We start from the raw sequence: 24,227 nt of genomic DNA on the forward strand, positions 1-24,227 counted from the left end.
GACAGACAGAGAAAGAGACAATCAGATGTAATGAGAAGTGAAAGACTATATCTGTTTTGTCTCAGGATGTGTGTGTGTGTGTGAGAGAGAGAGAGAGCAAGCAAGAGTGAGATGCTCATGTGAAACAGGGGATTTAACTGTTAATATACAGTGCCTCCCAAAATACACCTTTGCCTGCAAGGCTCCTGCAGGTTCATTCCAGCACTTGGAAAGGCTGGCCTGATTCGCATGGTCTCTCAGAGGCTTCCCGTGGTCCTTATCCACGTGTCTCCTTGTAGATGACTGCCTCCAGGCAGAGAGCTGCTTCTGGGCAGCAGGAGAAGACAGGAGGCATCCAACTGTTGAGCTGATGATTCCATTAGATGATTCCAGAATAAGTCAGCAAACAGTAAAAGAGAATTCAAAGTGAAGGAGCAAAAGTCACAGATAAAACATAGAAGAAAGGATTTACATTTTAGGGATAACTAGAAAGCCTTTGGGATCCTAGAAAACAATGACTAATTGCTAATGAGGAATTAGAATCTTTTGGACAACAAGGGAGACCAGAAGGCTTGAGAGTTGTTCTTTGGCAGAATGTCTTCTTAAGGTCCTTCATGGAAGACGTCTTAACTGCCAGGCTCTTCAGATTTCAAGATACATGCTACTAATAAGCACCCCAAAGAAGAAAATGACTTCAGATGCTTCCTCTGAGCTCGTAGGTTGCTACTTCCAGAAGAGCAGGTGGGCATCATACATTGGGAAGTGCTGATGGTCCATCCTCTAGGGAAACGCTTGAAAAGTGTGGCAGTGGTTTTGGAGCAGAGAAAGCAAGCAAGCTCTTCTGTAACGCTGTCATCAGTTATTCACAGCTGGATATATTTGTCTTTGTTCTGTATAGGGTTGGGAGCTAAAGGTCCCCACATACAGCAGAAGGAAGACAGGTGAGCTTAAAAATTGCCCTATATTATTTCTCCAACTTCCTGACTATTCTCACAGGGATAGATGATGCCAAGTAAATAATACAACTTCTGCTTGTTGCTGTTTAACGAAGCTAACTGAGTTTGGCTGAAATATGGTAGGCTCAGGGCTTCTGAAAATGAGGTCTATGTGATGGTTTTCTTGTCATCACAGGTTTGATCCCAATGTTTTATCACCTTTGAGATTTCCTGGCTTTAGGGTGTGCTTTCTGTTCCTTGTTCAGCAGGTGGAGCTCTATAACTATTCAGGGAATGACATGTCTAAGCCTGGAGAGTTTTCTTCTTTGATTCAATACAGATCAGACTTGGGAGAGGGTAGAACACCTTGGACTATGGTGACTGATTTGTTCTTGTGGGGTTTCCTTAAAAGATGTGTGTCTTGACATGATGCTTCTGAGAGTGTGCAACATAGAGAGAGTCCATGATAAGCATTTTCCCTTATTACTGTGGTATTCTTTCCAATTATTCCAGGTCAATTAAGTTTGGTTTGGGGGATTGGATTTATTAGTGTTATTAGCGTACTTGGCACTGATAATGATTACAATTTGCCAAATGAGCATCGGGAGGTTTACTGTCTAACTTCAAACCATATGATCATCTCTGTCCATTTGCTCATTAGGCCTTGAAGTCCTAGCTCTTCTAAATTCTCAAGACTTTGACCTATTTATTAAGGTTTGCTTTCCCAAAGCAATGTAAAAGAAGTTATTTTTCTTTCTTCAAAAAAACTTATCCCCAAATATGGCATGTTCAGTCCTCAGTTGTGTCTATTTGTGATTCCCATAAACTGCAGCACACCAGGCTCCTCTGTCCTCCACTGTTTCCTGGAGTTTGCTCAGATTCATATCCATTGAGTTGGTGATGCTCATAAACACTGATAAAAGTGCTTATAATGAGATAAAAATACCCATAATAAATGTGTTAAGGAGAAATTATACATCCATATTGTCTTTTTCTTTTCTCCTACTTCTAATGCTGATGACTCTATAAGAAATACTACAAATATACGATATCACTCATATGTGGAAGCTAATTTTAAAAAGATACAAATGAATTTATTTACAAAGCAGAAACAGGCTTATAGATATAAAAAACAAACTTACAGTTGCCAAAGGGGAAATGTGGGAGAAGGAGGAATAAATCTGGAGATGAATATATACACACTGCTGCTGCTGCTGCTAAGTTGCTCAGTCGTGTCCGACACTTTGGGACCCCATGAACCACAGCACGCCAGGCCTCCCTGTCCATCACTGACTCCCGGAGTCCATCCAAATTCATGTCCATTGAGTCAGTGATGCCATCCAACCATCTCATCTTCTGTCATCCCCTTCTCCCCCCACCTTCAATCTTTCCCAGCATCAGGGTCTTTTCAAATGAGTCAGTTCTTCACATCAGGTGGCCAAAGTATTGGAGTTTCAGCTTCAACATCAGTCCTTCCAATGAACACCCAGTACTGATCTCCTTTAGGATGGACTGGTTGGATCTCCTTGCAGTCCAAGGGACTCTCAAGAGTCTTCTCCAGCACCACAGTTCAAAAGCATCAGTTCTTTGGTGCTCAGCTTTCTTTATAGTCCAACTCTCACATCCATACATGACCACTGGAAAAACCATTGCCTTGACTAGACGGACCTTTGTAAACAAAATAACGTCTTTGCTTTTTATTTTATTTTTTAAGAGTAAAGGAGAGTTTTATTCAAGTCAAACTGAGAACCAAAGCCCAGGAGACAGCCTCACAGATCTAAGAATCTGCTCCAGAGAAGCATGTTTTCAGCACAACTTTTTAATAGGCTGTGTAGGTTGGTCATAACTTTCCTTCCAAGGAGTAAGTGTCTTTTAACTTCATGACTGCCTTCACCAACTGCAGTGATTTTGGAGTCCCAAAGAATAAAGTCAGCCACTGTTTCCCCATCTATTTGCCATGAAGTGATGGGTCTGGATGCCATGATTTTAGTTTTCTGAATGTTGAGCTTTAAGCCAACTTTTTCACTCTCTTCTTTCACTTTCATCAAGAGGCTCTTTAGTTCTTCTTCGAACTTTCTTCCATAAGCGTGGTGTCATCTGCATATCTGAGGTTATTGATATTTCTTGCGGTAATCTTGATTCCAGCTTGTGCTTCCTCCAGCCCAGCGTTTCTCATGATTTCTCATGAAAGAGTACAGTAGCACTTTTACTTTCTCTAGCATAACAGAAACAAGGACAATTTTTAGAACCGGTATAAAGTGGTTTTTGTGAATTTGAGACTCACTTGCATAGTATTTGCCAAGAGTTGTGTAAGACTAGAGTGATTAAATGCAGTATATATTCCAACAAATATTACTTGAGAACCTACTGTGTGCCAGTAAGTGTACTAGGCCCTGGGAGATCAAGAGTAAATATATCTGTTTATGTCTCTGAAGATCATACAACCTCATGGAGAAGGTGCCATATGAACAGATGATATTGAGACATTACGATGAAATTACCACCATCTGGATCAGGGAGGAGGTTTAGACTACGATATTCTTGAAAGCAAGCACTACCTGATTCAGTTTTATTTCTTAGTATCTAGAGAATGTCTGGAAGATTTGTAGGGTTTAAAAACTATATACTGAATGAATGAATGAAATCTGAAGACTGAGCAGGAGTTTCTGGAAGGAGATAATGTCTAGAACATCAGTAGCGATAAGGATACTAATCAGTTCAGTTCAGTTCAGTTCAGTCGCTCAGTCGTGTCTGACTCTCCGCGACCCCATGAATCACAGCACGCCAGGCCTCCCTGTCCACCACCAACTCCTGGAGTACACTCAAACTCATGTCCATAGAGTCGGTGATGCCATCCAGCCATCTCATTCTCCGTCGTCCCCTTCTCCTCCCGCCCCCAACCTTTCCCAGCATCAGAGTCTTTTCCAGTGAGTCAACTGATCACATGAGGTGGCCAAAGTATTGCAGTTTCAGCTTTAGCATCAGTCCCTCCAATGAACATCCAGGATTGATCTCCTTTAGAATGGACTGGTTGGATCTCCTTGCAGTCCAAGGGACTCTCAAGAGTCTTCTCTATAATGATGGCTTATATTCAGAGTTTATTATGTACATTGTTTAAAATCCTCATTTGTGTCACCCTCCCCCCAAACTCTCTGAGATTAATACTATGTTTATCTTTATTGTACTGTGTATAAAGCTAACACACAAAGATAGGTTAAACATTTTCCCCAAATCACCTGCCAATAAGTGTTAGAACCAAGACTGAAACCCAGCACTTCCCCCTGAAATAGAGAGACATTCCAGGCACAAGGAATGGTGAGAGCAAAGGTAGAGCAGTGAAAATCAATATTTGCAGAGATCTACTAAGAAGGTCGAATTTTCTGCTGCAGGAGATCAGAAATCACTGAACTGTTCAATCAAATAAATGACATGGTTAGATTTATGTTTTGGCTGAGGCATTCCAGTTGCTGGGTGGAGGTTAGTTGTAAACCTTGGGCTAAGATTGAAGGGGTGTTGAAGGGTAAAGAAGAGTTCACCATGTAAAAGATGTGAGAAAACAGAAGGGTGTGGGGCATCGGGCCCAGTGTGTGGAAAGGCTGCATGGTCAAAGAGTACGGCATCTGCTGGGAACCTAAAGCACCGTACTCTGGCTGTAGTGTAAATCGCAAGGGTAATAAGAGACGAGGGCGATGAGAGTAGAGGTTACTGAGCTTGAACTTGTTTCTTTAAAATCCAAGACCATTGGAGAGTATTGCTCAAATGTATATTTCAGAAAAATCCCTCTATTAGGTAGAAAATGGACTGGAAACTGTAAAACTGAGATCAAGAGATAAAGGCAACAAAAACGGGGTCAGTGGAGTCTGAGAGATTTTTAGGAGACGGAATTGACAAGATTTGATTGATTGATGGGTCATCAAGCGGTGAGAGAAGTAAGGAGGAGAGTCACCACGGATCCTGGTTGTGTCACAATAGTTACTATTAGCACCTCCTTTCACTCTCAAGAACACGATACTTTAAGTGATAAATGTTACAGTTACTCTTGTTAGAAGTGAAAGATGTCTTGTGGGGTCTTGGTTTGAGCCACAGAATGGATGCCACTCACCGAAACAGAGAATGAAGGAGAAAGAACAGGGGTAAGGATGCAGACATACTGGACATTCCGGACACGTTGAGTTTAGTGACTGAGGTTAAAGGACAATGGGAATCTTGAAGATCTCGTGACGTGTCAGGGCCAGAGATGTAGCTTTAAGGATCATATGCATAAAAGAAATGGTATCAGATCCAATCAATACCTTAGAGCTGTTGTCACAGATGAGGCAAGGCTCTGGGACATTTTGTCTTCGGGACCAGAGGGCTGGGAAATTTTGGAGAAAAGCAACTAATCGAATATTTTCTGTATACCTTCAGTTGAGTGGATGGAAGTTTCCAGTACAGGGCTGGTTAGTGGGATTTTCTGAGCAGGGCCATCAAGTAATCATTGTAACCGGGACTGCTACTGGTGGCCTGTGGTGCAGGGTCTTGCTCCTGATAGAAGAACTTGAGAGTTGCTTCTTGTCAGGAAGGACCTTATGGTCAAGTTAGGTAGATAACAGCTGACTATGCCTGGAGAATCCCAGGGACGGGGGAGCCTGATGGGCTGCCGTCTATGGGGTCGCACAGAGTCGGACACGACTGAAGTGACTTAGCAGCAGCAGCAGCATACAATCAAATATTGTCTAGTTAGTGACACACAAGAAATAATTAAAATGATGAATTTATTTTTAAAATGAAGCATTTATATATTCTAAGTTGGCAGTACAAACTAAGAGCGTTTTAGAATTTCTGAGCAGAGAAAGAACACCGTGAGCTGGAATAGTGACAGCCACTTGCTAACTCGGCATTACATTTTCCTGAGACGTTTTTGGAAACAGGCATGGAAGGACCCCCATGAACGGTTCTTTCATATGAGTGTATGCCAGTCCTTACACTGCTGTGCGCTGTCCTGCCTGATCGCTGGAAATCTCAGATGTATCAGCATTCATGTCATTTCTCCCATGAACTAGAATTGGAGAGATCATGTGGAAAGCTCCAGGGAGGTGCTGGGCCTTGGCATAAAGGAACGGGCATCCCGAGTGTGGCACACACAACAGGTAACAAACCGAAAGAGTGGGCCAAGAGTGAGTCTGGCATCGTTGAGAACCATTAAGGAAACTGGAAGTTTCATGGTGAACGATAATGGAGGAAAGGTTTAGAGAAAACTTATTCTCTTAGCTGGAGCTCTCTTCTGCAGACCTAGCAAGCTCCTGTCTGTGTTTGAGAAAGTGAAAGTCACTCAATCATGTCCAGTTCTTTGTGACCCCATGGATTCCTTTGGCTGCCAAGCTCTTTGTTCATGGAATTCTCCACACAAGAATACTGGAGTGGGTATTCATTCCCTTCTCAAGGGTATCTTTCCAACTCAGGGATTGAACCCAGGTATCCTGCGTTGCAGGCAGATTCTTTGCCGTCTGAGCCACCACACCCCAACCAAATGTCCTCCATTTGTCCCCATCCAAAACCTCCATGGAGGTTTCTGTGATCCTCCAGACAATCAGGCCATCCTCTCTGCAAGCTTCCAAGGCACTTGTTGATACCTCTTACCACAGCATCCATCACAATCACTCTGAACTGGTTTACCAGGCTGATTTCTCCATTGGACTCTGCGTTATTTGAGGATATAAACTGTCTTTTTATCCTGACTCCCCAGCATTCTAGTATAGTACTCAACCTATAGAAGAACTCGATTAATTTTAGCATATTAAAGATTTAAATGACAGATAAGACGGGACTTACTTCTCCTGCCAAATAGGTTTACTAACTGTCCTCAGACAAACTCCCCCCTGCTCTGTCTCTGCCTTCTGTCCATCAACATTCCCTCCAGTGCAGCACACTCCTCCTCTCTAACATCTAATTCTCGTGATTTCTTCTAGCAGGGTTAGTGTTAGTTGCTCAGTCGTGTCCGACTCTTTGCGATCCCATGGACTGTAGCCCGCCAGGCTCTTCTGTCCATGGGATGCTCCAGGCAAGAATACTGGAGTGAGTTGCCATTCCCTTCTCCAGAGGATCTTCCTGACCCAGAGATTGAACCTGGGTCTCCTGCATTGCAGGCAGATTCTTTACCATCTGAGCTACAGGAAAGTCCCCTAGTTTTCTCCTAGGTACTGCTGAAAGTCCAGTGCTCCCATGCAGCTTCCCCTGGGATGTGCCTTATCCCTTTGTCACTAAACTTTGGTTCGTCTGATCACAAAGACTCTTACCCTACTGGACTGGAATTCCCCTATTTTATAGTGAGGAGGTGGGAAAGCACCAGTGTGGGATTGGCTTCACCCTAAAGTTGGGCGACAAGCATTGTATAGAGTGAGAGCACAGTTCAGTGAAGCCCCTTCCTATTGGCAAGGCAAAGAGGGACACAGTTGAACAATCCAAGGAAACCGACAGGAGTCTTCTTTGTGTGATAGCAGCCCTCTTTTCCCCAGGCTCTGGTTGTGTTACTCCATGCTTATGTGTCAGAGGTCTTCCAGTTCAGCCCTGAAGCTGCCTTTGCTACTTGGTGATTACAGTGGGCAAACCTCTGTTTAAGGGAGATAGATACACATCTTTCTAGATCTTGCTGATCCCCTTGCCTCAATTTCTAAGCACAGCCAACCGTTCATAGTATTGCTTTTTCATTAGCAAGTTCTTAGCAGAGCACTTTCCCGGGTGAACCCAAATGAAAGTGCCAGGACAAACCCTTCAGTGTCTCTGAGTGGCTGTCCTACCTGTAGTTAAACTAAAAGAAGTGATCATTGCTTTTGTACCCTGGAGAGCTTTCTCCAGTTTCAAAGTGGGCCAATAACTCCCTGAACAGAAGAGGAAGCAAACTATATTTAAAGCAGTGCCTTCTTGTTTCTGTTTTAGCCATTTTGGCAAACCACTTGAAAAATGAAATCTTTTGGCCTAAACTCAGTTAAATCTCAGATGCAGTTAACTGTGCCAAGATAATTCCAATTTAGCATCACCTTACATTATTTAAAGCTGTGGCTGAGGAAGCATCCATGGGGGCCATCAGACAGAACTGGCTTGAAGGTTTGGATCTTGTTTGTTTTTTGTGTTTGCTTGCATAGAGGGGGTGGATATCAAAATGTATGGCAAACGGGGGCGGGAGTTGAAGGTAATTCACTGGTTTATCCACTCAACAAGTATCTTTTTAAGCAGTCTGTGCCAGACACTACACTAGGTGCTAGAAATAAAGTGATAAATAAGACCCAGGCTCTGCTCTTGAGAGGTTCATGGGGATTCAAATATTTATAACCCAAACCAGAAGTCCTGAAATGTAAAGAGCTAAATGCTGTATGTGGGGGCATGGAGAATGCTGCACCTACACTTTTAGAGGATTCATTTGAGCTGGAACTTGAAAAACGAGTGAAGTTTGCTTGAGAAGAAGGGCATTCTAGGCGGAGGAAAGAGCTTGTGAGAAGTCAGGCGTGAAAAGGCAGGGAATGTTCTAGAAGCAAGAAGTAACTGTCGGAAATAGAATGAAAAAGATGTAAGGGACCATACATTGAAGGCAGATTCAAAAGGGTCTGATAAGCCATGGTAAAGACTTGAAATTTATTCTGTAAGCATACGGAGTTATTAGTGATATTTAACAGGCAAGAGAGTCAATAACATCTGGGAAGGAAATGTAAGCAGATGCCCTCATGGATGGAAATTTGCTCACCATGATCCCATTCTTTCCTTTAGGAAGAGAAGGCTGACTACAGTACAGAAGATACTAATACTTGGCATGCGGAGACCACGAGCAAGTGAGGAGACTGTTGTGACTGTCAGATGGGAGATGATGCACTGAACTGAACTACGGCCATTGACAGTGGTAATGAGAGGCCAAATCAAAAGATATTTTGATGACAAAATCATCAGGATTGAGTCTGGTTAAATTTCTTCGAGGCCGTGTAGGTGGCATAAAGCAGGACTTAGAGAGCCATGAACTGCCAGTGCTGGAACAGGATGTAGGAGGAGCGGTCTGTTTGGTTGCTGCTGCTGCTGAGTCACTTCAGTCGTATCCGACTCTGTGTGACCCCATAGGCGGAAGCCCACCAGGCTCCCCCGTCCCTGGGATTCTCCAGGGAAGAACACTGGAGTGGGTTGCCATTTCCTTCTCCAATGTGTGAAAGTGAAGAGTGAAAGTGAAGTCGCTCAGTCGTGTCCGACCCTTAGCGACCCCACGGACTGCAGCCCACCAGGCTCCTCCATCCATGGGATTTTCCAGGCAAGAGTACTGGAGTGGCTTGCCTTTCTGTTTGGTTAGGTGCAGGGAAAGGCAAGGTGAGCGAGGGGAAGATGCTGGGCCTGGCTCTGAACACAAGTCTGATGTGACAGAGATCTTGGTCAACGGTTCACCGCCTGCGATGCCCAGCCTGCGCCAGACCTGAGGATTTAGAATGTTTGGCAAACAAGCGTGTCTCTAACTCCTGCGGTGATTTTCAGAAGATCCTCCCACCTCCTCCTGGTTAATGGAATCACATACCTCTCCACGGTCTAGAAAGCCCGTGGTTCCTGGCCCCTACCTCCCTCTCCAACCTCATCTTGATCCCATCTTCACTGGTTCACACAAGCTCCGCTGGCTTTGTTCCTATTCCTGAAACTCCCAAGAGGTCTTAAGGGGCTTAAAACCTTTCCTTACTCTGTCCCCAACGGCCTTCCAGATCTTTCCGTTTATGGCTCTTTTGTGTCATCAAGGTCTCAGCTTAAAATTCTCCCTTCAACAACCACTCGTCTGTCTCTCCAACCTCAGTAAACCACCCTCCCTCCTTAGGTCACCACATGTGACCCTTTGTGTTTTCATCACTGAACTTTCATTATCAAAAAGCATGTTGTTCTCACAGACAGAGAAAACAAACTTATGGCGGCCAAAGCGGGAAGGAGGTGGGGAGGGAAAAATAAGGAGCTTGGGATGAACAGATACACATTATTATATATATAACAGATTAACAACAAGGAACCTACTGTAAAGCAGAGGGAACTATATTCAATATTTTGCAATAACCTGTCATGGAGAAGAATCTGAAAAAAAAGTATGTATGTATGTATATATATATATATATATAAAACTGAATCGCTTTGCTGGACACCTGAAATGAACACAATATTTTAAATCAACTATAAGGGGCTTCCCTCATAGCTCAGTTGGTAAAGAACCTGCCTGCAATGCAGGAGACTGGGATTCGATTCCTGGGTCAGAAAGATCCCCTGGAGAAGGAAATGGCAGCCCACTCCAGTATTGTTGCCTGGAGAATCCCATGGACAGAGGAGCCTGGCAGGCTACAGTCCATGGGGTCACAAGAGTTGGACACAATTGAGTGACTTTCACTACTACTACTACACTTCAATAAAATAAAACAAGAACAAAAATCCCAAAGAGTGATAAATTGGAGTGGTTTCTGGAAGCTGTATCCCCATGTACCCTCCATGAAAACAGGTGCTGCTTTTATCGTTCTGGTGCTTAAGAATAACAGAACGCAGTAGGTGCTCAGTAAACATTTGCTAAAGGATCTACTAAGGGAGGTAAGGAGGGAGGGAGGCAGGGAGGGAGAGGGCTCTGCAGGAGCCCAGAGCACTGGATCTAACTCAGGACACGGGAACAAGGGATCTTCTGAAAGAAGTGAAGTTGGGCTGAGTCTTGAGAAACGAAGAGGTTCCCACTAGGCTGAGAGAGTCCTACTAGGCTGAGCTGGAGTGGTCAGAGACGAGGCCGAGGGATGTCTAGCACAGAGATTGGGCCCTCCTGTAGGAAAGCACAGAGCATCCCTTAGCGGCTAAAATGGGAAGTTCTAGGACTTTACTCTGGCAAAGCTGCTGACTGGTTCCTGGCTTCTGTGACCTTTGCAGAGTTGATCTGATATGTCGCTTTGTCACTTCTGACATTTCTTGGGCTTTTTTTTTTTTCTACTAAATTCCTATCAACTGCAAGTATGTAATTAGAAGAGATAGTATGAAAATGGGGAGTGGGGGAAGGAACTTGAAAAATATCCTGTTTTTTGAGTCAACCCATCCAAGAGCCTTGTCTCTGCCATGAGAACCAGTTTCTGAGTGCTCTGTACTGTCTGTGAGGATAAGCCACTGCTGCGTGCTGTTTGTGCAAGATGTTGGCAAGAAGAATGGTGAGTGATTGCTGTTTCTCTGGGGCCCTCTGGAAGTGAGATGCCTGTCTCCCCAGGACTCTTGAGAGAGCCAGATTCTAAGTGAAATAGAGCTTCATTTTCATGAAGACTGTTTTATGCACTGAATTCAAAGGATTTGTTTCTGCTGGTTTTCTTTATCTGATATTTAGAACTTGCATATAAGGCTTTTCTTGTTGCTGTGCTCAGTCATGTTGGATTTTTTGTGACCCTGTGGACTGTAGCCTGCCAGGAGCCTCTGTCCATGGAATTTTCCAGGCAAGAATATTTGTGTGGGTTGCCATTTGCTACTCCAGGGGATCTTCCCTACCCAGGGATCAAACTCATGTCTCCTGCGTCTCCCGCAGTGGTAGATGGATTCTTTTTACCACTGTGCCACCTGGGAAGCCCACGGCTTTCTTACTTGTATCCTTTTCCTCCAATCATTCCCCTTTTCTATCCTTTTTCCTTGAACTCCACATTAGACATAAAAGCTTCACAAATTTGGAATCATTTAGTTTGGACATCAAGATTAAACAGGCACAGATTTGAGATAATAAGAGTCAGACTTGTTCTTACTCAGCATTTGCCAAAACTTCAGTTAGTCACCTCTCACCCTGGTGGCCGTTTCCATAGGCACACAATGTCAGTATGATCTCTGTTTTTCTTTGAAGAGATTTCCTTTTCAATTTTTTACCCATCTTGAGCCTTATAAAATCATGAGTAAAATGCTATATTTATAAATTTTCCAAAGGCATGTTAAAATAATCAACTATTAAAAGTAAAAATATCTGTCCTCAATGTTCAGTTCAGTTCAGTTCAGTTCAGTCTCTCAGTCGTGTCCGACTCTCCGCGACCCCATGAATCACAGCACGCCAGGCCTCCCTGTCCATCACCAACTCCCGGAGTACACTCAAACTCATGTCCACAGAGTCGGTGATGCCATCCAGCCATCTCATTCTCCGTCGTCCCCTTCTCCTCCCGCCCCCAACCTTTCCCAGCATCAGAGTCTTTTCCAGTGAGTCAACTCGTCGCATGAGGTGGCCAAAGAATTGCAGTTTCAGCTTTAGCATCAGTCCCTCCAATGAACATCCAGGATTGATCTCCTTTAGAATGGACTGGTTGGATCTCCTTGCAGTATAAGGGACTCTCAAGAGTCTTCTGTCCTCAATAAAGCTAGAAAAAAAAAATCTGTCCTTTTCCAACTAAATTCATCTTTTGGAGGTTCCGGAACTTGGGAGACACTGGCCCAAGACCAAGAGCTGACCGGTTTACATCTGCACTGGCTGATCTCATTCCTCCTGAGGATTCTAACCCAACCACGGGATTTTCTGTGACTTCCCTGGTGGCTCAGACGGTAAAGCGTCTGTCTACAATGTGGGAGACCCAGGTTCGATCCCTGGGTTGGGAAGATACCCTGGAGAAGGATATACTGGCAAACCACTCCAGTACTCTCACCTGGAAAATCCTATGGACGGAGGAGCCTGGTAGGCTACTGTCCACAAGGTTGCAAAGAGAAGGACACGACTGAGTGACTTCACTTTCACTTTCTCCAGGCATGTCTGCTCTTCGTTAGTTGGGATCCAGTATTAATTAATTAACTGGAATCCAGTATCACCAATGCAATGGACATGAACTTGGGCAAAGTCCGGGAGATGGTGAGGGACAGAGAGGCTTGGTGTGCTGCAGTCCACGGGGTCACAAAGAGTTTGACACCACTGGGCAACTGAAAAACAGCAACAAATCACTGAATTCTAAAGACTGTTTTGTAGGTTGATCAATTAGTTGATATTCACAGTCATGTTTTGCAAATCAAGAGCGTTAAAGGCGTGCTAAATATCATGATTTTGAAAACACTTTATAAGCAGTAGTTACTCTTTACATCTGAAGAAGAAAGATCTCTTTCAGGCATCTAGAACTCTGGCCCTCCCTTCCCTTCTCCTGCTGAATGTTTTATAGTCTCCTCAGCTTTGTGGCTTTTATCCATGTTTTTTCTAGCTTCTCCTTTGGGGTTTAATGGTGCGGATCACATCAGCAGAGTTTGTCATCTTGTGTTTGCTCTGAAGGTATTGCTGTATGTTTTGTAACCTTTGTATCTATCCATTTATATAGTTTTAGAAGGCAATGAGGTGTTCCATACCAATGAGTCTTTAGATAATTAAAGCTTATCCTCTGTAAGCTCCCAAATATTTTAAAAAATCTCAACCGTTTTGATAGAAATCTTTTCAAATATATTACACACTTGATTGCTTTCTTATATAAACATAATATAATTTCACCCTGGGAGATAGCAATGTGTGTACAGTAGAAGAAGAATCTCCAATCAGCTTGTATTTGTTTATATTTGTGGTTTTCTCTTTGACCCAAGAGTGACACCATCACAAGCTAATTAGATTGATTTTTTTTTTTCCTGACTCCCAGGCTCTGTCTTCAAGGAGCTCAGAGCTCACAATTTTGGGGGGTAAGTAGGTGTGTGAATATAATTAGTGATAAATATTGTGAGAGCCTAAGAAGATAGACAGTCTAGGACAAGTTAGAGTTGTGCTGGGATAGAAATGATGAATGGGAGAAATAAAAAGAAGATGCCTGCATTTTAAATGATAAAAAAGTCCATCTGGACCAGAAAGGTAAATGAATTCTAAGAGAGGGCACAGAAAAGAAAACACAGAAGCTTGACTGAGTGATATGTCTGCTGATAAATTCTTCAGAGCCCAGAATGTAAAGATGGCTTTGTTTGCCAAGCCAGTTTTCGGTTTTACTTTGTGACAAGGAGCCCTGAAGATTTGTAAAGAGTAAAGTGGCGAGATCATATCTAAGTTTTAGGAATCTCACGCTGGAGCATTTTTGCATTCAATGAAATTAAGCCTCAACTTTGTACAGAAATAGATCTATTGATGCATGATAGTCAAGCAACCAAAGTGGGTGAATTCCTTACACTCATGGAAGTAGAGTTGAAAGTGAAATAGGAGCTAAGCCCATTAGGAAATAAATTGAATTCATCCAAGAGACAAGTTTTGAGAGATTTTTGGACATAGATCTGGTAGGATTTATAGAGGTGTAGAAGATGACTCTAGGAAAACTCCCAGGAGTCAGGCTTGGGTGGAGATTGGTGGTGGTGAGGATTAAGGGAGACAGAGCTGTAGCTCACATAAGAAAGAGACTGTTTCATCTGTCTGTGGAGCATTCCTGGGCACGGCTGACCTAATCTTTCTCCTACTCTGATCCAGATAATCATCTCTTCCATGCTACCTCTTTATCTTATACATCATCTAGGTTTGCTTCTGCTGTTAAACTATAATGTATGTTTGTTTTTCTTTCTTTCCTACCGTTCTCGGAGATCTCATTTATCTCTGTAAGCTCAGGACCAGACACTTAGACACTTTGTACTTCAGTAAACCTTAGTTGAATAATCAGTAGTGAGTGAAAGAAGCTTAGCGGGAGAGCAAGGGTTTTTGATTGGGGGTTAGGGGTGGGAAAAGGAGTAATAGAGAAAAGATGATTAGCTGAACTCTGAACATACTGAATTGGGAGACCTTGTGGAATATGAATGTAATGAGAAATGACATAGTTTTAGATACATATATCTTTGGTTTTTCTTTTTTCTGTTGTGTTTTTTTTTTAGATATACATTTTGGATTCATCAGCATGTGTTAAGATCTGGGTATAGATGACAGTCTTTGGGCAGAGGCTTCCCAAGCATTTTCCTCTCAGAGTAAAAAGGAGAGGGCTCAGAATTTTAAAAGGGGGGCTATTGGAAGACCATGGGATGATCCCCAAAGAAAAGGAGAAATCAAGGGAAGAGAATTTAAAACAAGAAGAGCATAGTGTCCCTGAAGTCACAGAATAGAATTTCAAGGAGAGCAGTGCTGAATACCACAGAGTCACCATGTATGATAAGAGTAGATGTACCATCTTAATTGGCAGTCACCTTGGCCAGGAAGGTTAAAGTGTAATGTCAAGGCCAACAGCCTGATTGTACAAAAATGAAGTCTGTTCTTCCAAGAAGCCTCAAGAAGAGGAGAAGGAAAGGGTCATTATTGAGGCTGATGGGAGCTACCCCAGAAGCCAGAGTGAGATTTCCTCAACTGAGGATTGAATATATTTTATACTGAAGGGACGTGAAAGAGGGGATAGCTGATGGAGCACGGTCCCTGAGGAGATGAGAAGATACAGAAACCAGGTCGGGGAGCTGACTTTGAACATGAGGAAGACTTCTGTTCTTTCAGACTAGGAGAGAAAGACTTACAATGGGTCCTTGTAGGAAAGGGGGCAGGAGCTTGAATGAATGTGTAGTAGATGGCCTAAACTTTCTCAGAGCAGTTTAGTGTAAAGATGCACCAAGCCAAGAAAGAAGAAAACTGAAGGAGGAGGTCTGGGGCTTTAGGGAAAGTCTTGAAGGCTTAGACCCACACATTGTGAAATGGAAGAAGGAATTGGCCTTGGTCATGTAGGCTAATACTCGAGAAGGAATTGCCCCACATGTCTGCCCAGCCTGACTTCCATGGTTTATTCTAAGTCCCTGCATCTCCTTCTGTATTGATTTCAGCAAACCCTCTGATCTCTCCTTGCAACCTGCTAAGAGGAGCGATTTATCTTTCCCCTGAGCTTCTGAGTGGGAAGGAATAGCTTCCAGCAGAGTGCAGCTAAAAACACTGCCCCTTGGAAACAAAAGACGCTTTCTTTTCTGCCCCTGCCCACTGTTCCCTCTGCAGCATCCGGCCAATGAGGATTTAAGTGTTACTTTCATGCACATCAAAATTGTCCTGAGACTTGATTTTTCAAATGTCCTCTCCCTTTCCCCTCCATCACCAGCTGTGTGTGTGGGCTCCACTGGGTTATTTACTCTGTGGTAAAAGGTCCTGAGAGGCTGTGCTTTTACTGTCCTCAGGTCTTTTTTTGTAGTTTTTCTGTTTCCTCACTCCTTTTGTCACTTATTGTCAGACTCTCTGCCTATGATCGTTTGAGGCTATATACTCGTTTTCTAGGGCTGTCATAACAAAGCACCACAAATTGGATGATTTAAAACAAAGATTTATTCTCTTACATCATATTCTGGAGGCTAGAAATCCAAAATCTAGGTGTCAGCAGGGCTGGACTCTCTCTGAAGGCTGGGGAAGAATTCTTTCTAGCCTCTTTCTAGCTTCTGGTGGTTGCTGGCAAGTCTCAGCATTCCTTGGCTTGTAGCTGCATCGCTTGAGTCTCTGCTTCTATTTATCTTCATATGGTCATCTTTCCTCTGTGTGTGTGTGTGTCTGTTTGTCTGTCTGTATTTGTGTCTTATACAGACACTTGTCATTAGACTTAGGGCCTGTCCTAATCTAGTATGACCTCAGCTTAACTAATCACATTTGTAACAACCTTATTTCCAAATAAAGTCACACTCTGAGATTTCAGAATGATGGATAATGCATTTGGGGGGCACATTATGTAACCTTGTACAGCCCTGTTCTAATTTCCTGTTGTTCATATATTGGATTTGCCAAAAAGTTCGCTCTAGTTTTTCTGTAAGATATTATGGAAAACCCTGAAGGAGAATTTTGGCTAGCCCAATTCTACAAGCTGGGACATTAATGCTATAGCCAAGCATAGCCTCTTCTTCCCCAGAAGAAGTCAGCCTGGAGTCAGCCTGCAACCCTCAGTCATCAAGCTGGCCCTAGCCCCCAGATTTCTGAGTAAGGAAATGTTACTACCTCTACTGTAAAAGTGTAAGAGGAAAGTCTAGGCATTCATCTCTCTTCTCAGTGTAGCTCACACAAAGATGGAGCAGGCTGGGATTCCCAACCCATAGCCAGCTCCCAACACGGTCTCTAGAATGAGCATACAGGGGCCTACCTGTAAGTAGAAATTCCTAGTGCCTGGAATTTTTCCCGGACTTTTGTACCAAATGAAAGCTATCCAACAAACTGAGACTCTCAAAATATGTTAAAATGAAATATTAAAACTCATGCTATTTCAGATTTCAGAGTATGCGTGCTTGCTGATAAATGTATTTGATTTCCACAGATCAGATGATTCTTTTTCTTATTTTTTTCCCTTTTCACCATGCTGAGCTGGAGTTATTTGCTGATAATGTAGCCATGAGGTACAATTTTTGCCCCTTTCTGATTTTTCATTTTTCATTTGCAGACTTCCACTTGACCTACTTATTAGAGACTTAAGGCTTAAAAGCTGTAGGCCTCCAGTGTCTTTCTCACCCTATGCAAAGCCACACAGAGAGATGTATGCCTTCTTCCCATTGAATTCAGGGACCGTCCTAAGGGGACAGAGGGGCAGAGATGCTGGCCTGTGCTTTCCTCAGCGACTGTGTTCCCCATCGCATCATGTTGATCTAAACATCCATTGCTGACACCTTCACTTATTTGGTGTGTACCTCGGACGTTTTTCACTCGCCTCTTTTTCTGATGTTGAGGGAAGCATTCTTAACAGGCAGTGTAGCCATTGCCTAAATCTTTAGTATTTTCCCCGAGGTGGGTCCCCCTCAAGACCCTGTATTCAGATAAAACACCTCCTTAACTTTAATCAAGAACATATGGGAATAAACACAACCTGAATCACGATGGATGTGGATGGAAGTAGATGCCAGACAGACAAGTACAAATAGGAGTATTTATAGGATGCCAGAGCGTCTCTGGTAGCTCAGCTGATAAAGAATCCGCCTGCAATTCAGGAGACCCTGGTTTGATTCCTGAGTTGGGAAGATCCCCTGGCAAGGGGATAGGCTACCCACTCCAGTCCTCTTGGGCTTCCCTGGTGGCTAAGATGGTAAAGAAACCACCTGCAGTTCAGGAGACCTGGGTTCAATCCCTCAGTTGGGAAGATCTCCTGGAAGAAGGCATGGCAACCCACTCCAGCATTCTTGACTGGAGAATCCCCATGGACAGAGGAACCTGGCGGGGCTACAGTCCATGGGGTCGCAAAGAGTTGAACACGACTGAGCGGCTAAGCACAGTGCATAGGATGACAGAAAGGGAACTGGAAAAAAAATGCATATAGGCTTAAACAGAGGTGTTTGTACAACCAAAGAATGAACTCTCCAGAATTTATTTTCAGTCAATCATCACCTTTTAGCCAATCCTTGATTTCTTACCCTTCTACAGATTCTTCTTATACAAGCATTTCTATTTCTCTTACCATTGATTTCAGTCCACCGTGGCTTTCTTTTTTTCCCCCTCACCCTGCTGGAATATTTATGACTGGGTAGCTTGTAGTGATTTTGGCCATGCATTCATTTCTCTCTGCACACTTTCTATTTCCTTCGTGGCTTTCTCTTCAACAGCTTTATCCTGTTTCATTTCCCTCAGCACTTTCTCCCTTCTTCCAAAATTAGCTCTACTAAAATTTAATGTCTTTAGTTTCCCCTTCTGCTGTGGCTTCAATTCTCTCTGGTATAAACACAACTATTATTAGCCAATCTCTTTGCTGGTGGGCAAGTCTGTCGCGGCAGTATCCACTCTCTCGCTGTGCCCTTGGTCTTGAATCCACACAAACACGGCTGTGCTTGCTTCACCCCTTGCCTGTGGTTGGCATGAAGCTGTGGCCTGTGCAAACGACGTGCCTCTTCTGTAAGTTTTCTCTGCTCTCAGGGAGTCCTAGTATGTCACAGAGTATAGGGTATCCGGCTAACTGCTCCCCACTCTGATGCTATTAACACCACCTAAGCTGCTATGACAGTCCATCCTATGGTTAAAAACGTGAATTCCCCTTGGACTGACTGTTAAAAGGGAACACGGTGAAGAGAACCACAGCCTGATTTATTTATTTTTTAACGTGCTTCATTCTCTGACACTGCCGAAACCGTTCACGTGGAATATGCATGCTTCCTCTCTCAGCTTACCAGTTTCAAGATGTTCAGTCTGGGCTTACTCTGTGCTGTGTTTAGGGTATTTTATTCAGCATTCAACTTGGAAGCTTCATTTGATGGACACGACTGAAAGATTGAGGCAAAAAAAAAAAAAAAATTGTTGCTGTTTATGCTCCCAGCCTTCTGGAAGAGTGGAAAAATACTCACCTCTCCTGAACATTTCCTCTGCTGCAGTTGCCAAATTATCTCACAGCCAGTCACTCTCCAATTTGACAGCGTGGTATTTATTTTTAAAAAATTATGCATTGTGGTGTCTGTTTCTGTCTATGACACGTTCCTTATAATAATAGTGGTAGTGCTTTGGCCTTTCCATCTTGCCTTTTAATTCAAGAATCTTCCAGGGCTCTGGACCCCTCATGGCCTCTGTGGCATTTCACAGACGAAGCGGCAAGGGCGGAGATTAAGTTACAAGAAGGGCAGAGCTGTGGGGTGGGTTTTCAGCAACCCTGGTCTCAGCCAACTGGAATGTCTTGTATCTCCATCTTAGTGACCTTCCTTCTCTCTTCCTTCTCTCTTACCACTCCCTCCGGCTTTCTTTTTTTTTAAGTTTAATTTTATATTAGAGTACAGTTGACTTACAATGTTGTGTTAGTTTTCAGGTGTATGGCAAAGTGGTTCAGTTATCCATAAACACATACCTGTTCTTTTTCAGATTCTTTTCCCATTTAGGTTATTACAGAATAGTGAGTAGAGTTCCTTGTGCTATACAGTAGGTCCTTGTTGATAATCTATTTTATTTATATAGTAGTGAGTACATGTGGAGAAGGCAATGGCAAGCCACTCCAGTACTCTTGCCTAGAAAATCCCATGGATGGAGGAGCCTGGTAGGCTGCAGTCCATGGGGTCGCTAAGGGTCGGACACGACTGAGCGACTTCATTTTCACTTTCACACATTGGAGAAGGAAATGGCAACCCACTCCAGTGTTCTTGCCTGGAGAATCCCAGGGACGGGGGAACCTGGTGGGCTGCCGTCTATGGGGTCACACAGAGTCGGACACGACTGAAGCGACTTAGCAGAACCTGAACAATAGTTTTTAATCCCTTGGCATGATAAGAGTATTTTAAATACCTTAACAGCTTATTCATCCATTGCATTTTTAATGGCTGAACTGAGTTTTGAAGAACAAACAGGAGTTAACCAGGCAAGAGGGGAGAAAGATCATTCAACGTAGAGGAAGCAGCATGTGCAAAGTCCCTGTGGTCAGCAGGTGCACAATAGCTTGTATAAAAAGAAAGAGGGTTGGTGGGGCTGGAGCAGGCTCAGGGATCAGAGAGAATATAGAACTCGATGAGGGCAGGGACAGGGCTGGAGCAGTCCATTTGGAGCTCCAGTGACCTCGTTAAGAATCTTTGCCAAAGCAATGTTGAGCCTTCAAATACTCTGGGGGATGGAATGATTAAAAAAAATCTGAGTTTTTAAAAGCTCACTCAGACCGTGAATTGGAACAAAAACTGAATCGAGTGGCATGGCTCTACAATTGACATGGTGGGGGTGGAGAGAAAGCCAATAACCCCAGGGGATGGCAGACATGTTTTAGAACTTCCTTGGGAGCTCTAGGTGTTTTCAGCAATCTGGTTGCCTGGAAGAATACTGGGGTCAAGATGAGGAGGTCATAGAGCGTAGGGGCCTAAGCTCCAGAGGCAATGAATTTGGAGCTAACCTGGTGCGCAAAGGAACAGCAGGTTGTCAGTGAGGCAACACCACTGCAGATTCAGGAAAGACTCAGAGTGAACATCTCCACCAACCAAACAGGAGGCGAAATCCCTGGAGACTGGATAATTACCTCGAGGAGACATCTTTAAGCTAGAAGAGATGACAAGCTCATGTGTTTTGTGCCATCAGCAAAAATGGAGGCTAAAGAGCTAGATGAAGGTAGTAAGGGAAAGTAAAGTGTATGGTATGTAAATTCAAAGCCATTAAAAAACTGATTGAGTCAACAGTGCAAAATGACTCACTTATAGTGCCTTTAAAATGGACTAATCTTATACAATTTGATTTCCTTGTCGATGTCAGCTTCCCTTGATTTGGAGAGCAGCATATTTGGAAACAACTGCTGATCTTGATAATGACTATTACCTATGGCTCTGAAGGAAGTGAGCCTAGGTGTGTGTGTGCACTTGTGCATGCTTGGTCATGACTGACTCTTGCGACCCCATGGACTACTGTAGCCCACCAGGCTCCTCTGTCCCCAGAGTTTTCCAGGCAGTAACACTGGAGTGGGTTGCCATTTCCCTCTCCAGGGGAATTGTCCCGACCCAGGGATCAAACCCACATTTCCTGCACTGGCAGGCAGATTCTCTACCACTGCACCATCAGGGAATCCCCCCAGTGAGCTTACCAGATGTCATTTTTGACTCAGCTTGATAACCAGAGAATTGCACCTAAAATATTCGAATAGATCCATAACATGCAAGTGTATTGATGGATGGTAGAAAATGTAACTCTGGTTAGGTCAGAAATTGCACTGGCCTGAGCAATGTCTTCTCCCTTTAAGCAAGCTCTCTAGAAAGCAAAATCACCACAGGAGGCTTGGTGAGTGTGGCATCAGGATTGGATTGGAATATTTAATGGCATAGAGTCTGATAGTCCCCTCGCTAAGATGGGAACATAACTTTCACCCTCTCCCCTCAGAGGTGCTTGGACAGGCATGGCCAGGCTTATATCTACAACTTTTCTTTCTCTTTGCACCATAGTCTTTTCATTTTTGCCCATTGATTTCTCAGATATCTGCCCACACAGATGAAGACCCACTGATCAGAATTTGCTCTTTTTTTTAATATCAAGAGCTTCCTACCGAGCTTGAAAGAAGTACAAATTCTGATGCCTTTTATAGTATAAAAACCAAACTCAAGTACCCTTCAGCCTTCATTACAGCAAGTCTTGTTATTTAGAAGTTAACCAATTGGAAATTCATTGCATCGCAGCCTCTGATGAATGAACATAGTCATTCCATTTAGCCCATCACAAATGTGTCCTTCTCCAAAGGTGAGTAATTCCAATTTTCATGCCTCGGCTGCTGAATCTGCAGGACTGGCTTCTCATCATCACAAACTCTGCAGAGTAAACATAGAGGCAATACCCAGAAAGTGGGAAATCAAGGGGGTTGCTGGTCATCCTTTAGTTCTCACCTTTGTTTCTTTCTTCTTCTCGTATTTTCCTTCTACCCCTCCAAACCCAGCTTCTGTTCTTCTCTGCCCCCAGCACATAGGCATAAAGTCCCATGGAGGGAGAAAAGCAAAACCTGGGGAACAGGGTGAGACTATAGATGGGATTGATGAAAAATCTTTGATGTGATTTCACCTCCCGAGTCATTCATGCTTCATGCACAACTGGTGCCTCTCATGGCCATTGTTCCAAAGCATCTCCTTGTTGCCTCATCTGTATCCTTGGCTATCCTCTTAGTTCACTCATCGCCTAACTCAAGACTTCCACTGTCACCTTGGTTATCCTTCCCTGTTGTCTTCCCCATGTGGAGATGAAGGGGTGTGTGTGTGTGTTTGTGTGTGTGTGTGTGCGCGTGCTTGCTTCCTGATAGATTAAATTGGATTAGAATGGACTAGAATGAATTGAAAGCCAGGGAGAAAGCTATCAACCCACTACTGCACAAACAGTTCCCTAGAAGGGAGATAGGATTGATGAGAACCCCACCTAGAATTCCACACTCCAATCCCCTGGACCTTATTTTCTTTTTCCAAATTCACTTTCCATTCTCTGTGATTCTACCCTGTAAAAAAGGAAGTAAGGATGAGATGCCATCAGCGTTTGCCCAAGCACTCTGCTTCGACTTCCTCTAGTACCAAAGAGACAGAGGCTCTGCTCTGGGCCACGACAGGTGCTCATGTATCACATTAAATCACCTAGTCCCAGGCTCTTCCTTCTGCTTGTTAGTTGAAACAGCAGATGACATCAGGACCTAGGCCCTCCCCAGACAATGGGGACCCTTTGAATGTATTACATTGGTTTCAGATACTGTTAATGACCCATCATTTCCATTTGAACAAGTCAACAGGTGGCCACTTAATAAACAGAGGTAGCCAATGATGATAAACTAGACACTAGATTAGATGATAAGCTAGACTAGCTAGACACCAACTCTGGGAGTTGGTGATGGACCGGGAGGCCTGGCGTGCTGCAGTCCATGGGGTCACAAAGAGTCGGACACGACTGAGCGACTGAACGGAACTGAGGCATTAGACACATGATAAATAAAGATGGTCCATCACGACAATGCGGTTCCCATATGGCACTAGTGGTAAAGAACCTGCCTGCCAATGAAGGATATATGAGATGGGGTTCAGTCCCTGGGTCGGGAAGATTCCCTGGAGGAGGGCAAGACAACTCACTCCAGGATTCTTGCCTGGAGAATCCCATGGACTGAGGAGCCTGGCAGGCTACAATCCTTAGGGTCACAAAGAGTTGGACACAGCTGAAGGGACTTAGCATGCACAAATCTTGATAAAGTTGCTTTGAGGTATTTTTTAAAAATTATTTTTCTTCCAGTTTTATTAAGATATAATTGCCGCACAATACCGTGTGAGTTTCAGGGGTGCAGCAGGATGATTCGACTAAGGCAGTTTTCTGCCGTGCCTCTCGTTACACTGAAGATCCTCAAGTATTCTTTGTGGTCGTGGACCTTGGCTTCCCTCCCAGGATGTTTCACAGAAACATGATGGGGGCACCTTAGTGTTCAGATATAATTGCCAACTAAAAATAGGAAAGAAGAAAAAAATATCTAGCTTTAGAAAAATGACAGATTGGCAGGGTGAGGGTGGGTTAATAGGAACAGGAATTATCTGCTTGAATGATACTCATTCCACAGTCCTGGTCCCATTAACACTGCAGGCAGGACTGAGATGCTGGTTCCATTAACACGCCCATCCGATTCTCTCTGTTTCCTCTGTTCTCCAGTACTGATCAGTTCCTTTAAAAAGTGTCCTCAGGCTGAAATTTTCCCTGTTTGACATCAATCCAAAGGTAAATTGCCTGCAAAGTTTAAGACAAATTGTAATTGTGTTCATGTCTGCTTCGCAACGTGTACAAGCCTTCTTTTCCAGTCAATTTTCATTTTTGAGGGTTTTTCTCTACAGCTCGCTTTGAGGCACTGACAATGATTTGATAACAGACTTTTGCCTGCTGCATTGTCTAAGGAGGAGCTATTTTTACTTTTGCACATTTAAAAAGAAGAGAGAGTAAACATCATGGCATTATTGTGCCAGGGTGGTGCAACGGTAATGAACCTGCCTGCCAACGCAGGAAAAGCAAAAGATGTGAGTTTGATCCCTGGGTCGGGAAGATCC

At 43.6% G+C, this 24,227-nt stretch overlaps 1 long non-coding RNA gene across 2 annotated transcripts in view; it reads left to right on the forward strand.

Moving 5' to 3' along the window:
- Positions 1–9,249, forward strand: part of LOC148774204 (uncharacterized) — a 52,196-nt gene extending 42,947 nt beyond the window's left edge. For both annotated transcript variants that reach the window (XR_016036025.1, XR_016036024.1), the window contains exon 3: positions 8,655–9,249. This is a non-coding gene — a long non-coding RNA (uncharacterized LOC148774204). The remainder of the gene's footprint in view (positions 1–8,654) is intronic.
- The last annotated feature ends 14,978 nt before the right edge of the window (positions 9,250–24,227 follow it).

Source organism: Moschus berezovskii, chromosome 23, assembly GCF_049115385.1.
Source record: "Moschus berezovskii isolate FMDL1 chromosome 23, NW_MosBer_1.0, whole genome shotgun sequence".
Taxonomy (NCBI): Eukaryota; Metazoa; Chordata; class Mammalia; order Artiodactyla; family Moschidae; genus Moschus; species Moschus berezovskii.